The sequence below is a fragment of the Aegilops tauschii genome, chromosome 1 (genome assembly GCF_002575655.3).
Source record: "Aegilops tauschii subsp. strangulata cultivar AL8/78 chromosome 1, Aet v6.0, whole genome shotgun sequence".
In the NCBI taxonomy this organism is placed as follows: domain Eukaryota; kingdom Viridiplantae; phylum Streptophyta; class Magnoliopsida; order Poales; family Poaceae; genus Aegilops; species Aegilops tauschii.
Genome location: NC_053035.3, coordinates 350,271,861 through 350,275,572, shown reverse-complemented (window position 1 = coordinate 350,275,572; position 3,712 = coordinate 350,271,861). Strand labels below are relative to the sequence as shown.

Genomic DNA, 3,712 nt, shown 5'->3' with positions numbered 1-3,712 from the left:
TAAAAAAACGTAATTCCGCGATTTAGTAAATTTAAACTGCTCTTAAACCGTAACGAATTAGAAAACATAATAGATATGAAAAAGATGCGCCTCGACGATATCTTTCCAACGGCGTATCATTTGCTTTATTCCGATGAGCGGTTTAGAAAAAATAGCGAAAATACGCTCGCTGTCACTCGTCGTTCGCCGCACCATTTTTGAAACTGCTCTTAAACCGCGAGGAATCTCGAAAAGTGTTCAACATGGAGAGGTTACGCCTAATCCATAGCTTTCCAACGATATATTATACGCCTCGTTCCGATAAACGGTTAAAAAATTAGAGCAAAAACAGTACCAAAAAACACTGCATGCTGTTTTTTATGACACGAAGTTCACCCCGGTCGAACGACCCACCCAGCCTGCACCCTGAATCCGTCGCTGCATGGCTCAAGTCGCACCGTTAACCCTCTCTTGCCCCACCCCCCCCCTAAAAAAGAACGGATAACCCCCGCATCCGCATTCTTGGATCGAAGCGGCGAGCAGTTTTTCGGAGGTGAGCGGTGTTGCAAGATGCTTCACGGCGGGTGGTGGCCTCGTTGGCCGGCGACCGTGTGGCGACCCGCCTCCATCCCCCGTCCCCTTCCTTGCCCATAGCGATGGGTGATGGCCCGACGTCCTTCTCCATATCCCGCACCCGCGCTCCCTTATCTCCGTCGCCACGCTGGCAGCGGCCCCTTCCTCCACTCCCCGCTCCTCTTCGTCACGCACGACAACGGAAGGAGGGGTCCTGATGGGAGCAAGGCTTGCGACCCCGCCGTCACAACTGCTCTGGAGCCCCGACAAAGCTAGCAACAGCAACACAGGTTCCATGGCCTCTGTCGCACATCTGCCGCCCAGCCGTCCCCAGGTTTCTCTCTCTCGATGCTTGTGTATAACTTACTAGTCACTTTGCTACTGCTATTTAGATTAATTAGCATATTAGATAGGAAGAGAAGTGTGCAGGAAGCCTCGTCAGCAAAGTGGTAAAGAGCAGGAGTTAATTTTACATCTTATCTGGCCATCTTAGATCTTTACTACCTTGCTAGGTTAATGCTTCGGCTGTGCTCTCTTGTATAAGTTTGTTCATAATAACGAAGCAGCTACTGTATATTCAGGCCTAGGAGAATGTTTTCTCACTTAAGTTCAGGTTGGATTGTTGATTAAATAGACTGTGGATTATAACGATTGTGGTATTCCAATTGGTTAGAAGTGTTGTTCGATTTGCTCTTCAGTTTATTAGTCCCAAATTCGGTTGCGTCAGCCGCTTCAGGAGATGGCCATGTGCGCCACAAAATTAGCTTGATCTTAAGATAGCACGAATAAGCAAACTGCGTAGCTCTTAGTGTAGCAGGCTGTACTATGCTGCTATCTAATGGAATTCGGAGCTAGTGCCTTAGGTAGTTCCAACAAATCAGAGATTCAGTATAAAAGCTTATAGGTGTTCTTCTGTATTCGAGTTTGCTCTCCTTAGTACAGGGATAGTCTAGCCTCCAAAATATATAGTGATAGCTCTACAAACCAAAGAAAAAAAAAATTGTTCGCTCAAAGTTCCACCATTGTCCTGTCCAGACTAAAATATTTAGATGACATGAATCACGATCTAAGAGTTCAGTTCAGATTTAAGGTGTGGAGAAAACAAAGTAGACTTATGACCATCACCGTGTTCACTTTGTTTTGGTTTGACCTAACCTGACCTCTCTGTGTAAATATTCAGTTTGCTTGAAACTTTCTTCACCACTTGAAAATTTATTAAAGGCTACCAGATCATATATAAATTAGATTAAGGAAATGCTGAGTTAGCTCAAGCAGTCTCCACATAGAAGTCACAGATCATTGGATAAATCAGAAACTTTATGAAGCAATAACTTCAAAAGGGAAATTCCAGTGCACTTTTATTGATCACTTGCAATGACCATATTAATGGAGCCAGTAATCGCCCCCTCTCCATCAATTTATATGAGTTTGTGTCTTACTCCCATCCGTATCTGCTTATGTGTCTATTTACTATTTTCATATAGCAACTTCTGTTCTTGGATAATCTTTTCGCATCACTGGCGATCATTCTCAGGGTAGGTGGTGGCTCGTATTCTGCTTGCTGTGGGCTGCATCTCCTCCCACAACAACGGCCGGCAACTAGGTTCGCCATCGGAGTTCTTCAGCATTGCCCCCTGTCTGTCATTTTACACGAGTATGTCGTTTACTCTCCCATGCCAAGTATCTGCTTGAATTAAGTTAGATTCAGTAAGAAAATTGGTTAGCTGAATTTGGATGGATCACGTCCCCAATTGCAGAGCTGAAACATTATGTATTTTGTTTTGGTCTCATCCCCGAATATATTTGTTTGAGCATAGCTATCCTAAAAGCTTAGTACGCGAACTGTCATACTTTCTTTTGCCTAGTTTGTATGTGCTTGGTCAGATGTCTTATCGGTTTTGTTCATAAATTGTGTCATTTAGAGTTTACCTTTAATCGACATGTAGATGCGAATTCATAGTTTTAGGACTATGGTGATATATTCATATTTTTTGGGCCCATATCCTTTTTAATAAGAAAAATAATATTGTTTCCATTCTCCATTGATTACCTGGCATGATTGAAGGAAAAGTATTTAGTATTGTCATGTACAATGCACATATTGCCTAATAAAGCTTGATTACTGTGCATGATTGAAGAGTGTGTGGGGGGGGGGGTAGTACTACCATTTAATGTTTCAATTTCTCAATAAATGAAATGTAGATTCCGCAGTTCAGACTGTTGTATAAATCTATGATTCTTGTATAACTCTATTCTAGCCAGAAGTTGCAGACTTACAATATGTATGATATAGTGCAGGTGTGACTTGTTTCATCTCTTTTTTAACATTATTAAACTTTTGTAGCTTCTTAAGTCATCCCGGCCTCCCCATTCTGTTTCAACATGACTTCTTTGTATTTATTGGAGCAAGGCGGTAATGCAGCCTCCTCGCGTTAGACAGTGTGCTCCCACACCTCTTATGCCAGAACGGTGGCATCCTTCATCACAGCCACCGCCTCCTTGCCAGGCCAGTCACTCACATGCCAGCGCTCTCTTGCACCGAATTAGCCGGCTGATTGACGGGGTCAGTTCTCGAGGGACGATGCAAGGCGCTGGTTTCCTGTGACGTTTCGTTATGCAACACCATTTTGCCCCTGGCTTTCTCTTCCAACAGGTTAAAAGTAGTCTAGAAAGCAATGAAGGCCTTGTGCTGATTGAGGAAATTCTGAAAAATGTGGTCCTCTGGAGACATTTTTCTGCAATTTCCCTCGATATATTCTTAAACGTGGTAGGTATGGTTGTATAAACACACTGCTAAAGAGTCATCTTAGTTATCTGATACAGTGGATGTTCTATGTCAATGACTATAGTTTGGAGTGGTCAATTTACCAAACCAGTGTTAAGTATGTGTACCAAATACATGTTGCCTTCATTGTATACTCTTCTCATCCTTTGCAGTAAGCGATGTTGTTTCATTTGTGCTTTTTTCTTTGTAAAGAGCTAGCTGTATATACAACAGTATATGTTAGTAGAGAAAAGGCTGAAACGGCATACAGTAGTGATTTTGTCAAGCAAGCATGCAATTGTTCTACTATTATCCACGCATGACCACTATTGAGCACTACATCAGCCCATGATTATGTGGTATGATTGCTCACATCCAGGCAAGATTTTGAGTTGT

At 42.7% G+C, this 3,712-nt stretch overlaps 1 long non-coding RNA gene across 1 annotated transcript; it reads left to right on the top strand.

Moving 5' to 3' along the window:
- The first annotated feature begins 503 nt into the window (after nt 1-503).
- Nucleotides 504-3,506, top strand: LOC109751118 (uncharacterized). Its single transcript, XR_002230040.4, has 3 exons — nt 504-886; nt 2,087-2,206; nt 2,897-3,506. It is a non-coding gene; the product is annotated as an uncharacterized lncRNA (long non-coding RNA).
- Nucleotides 3,507-3,712: the final 206 nt, after the last annotated feature.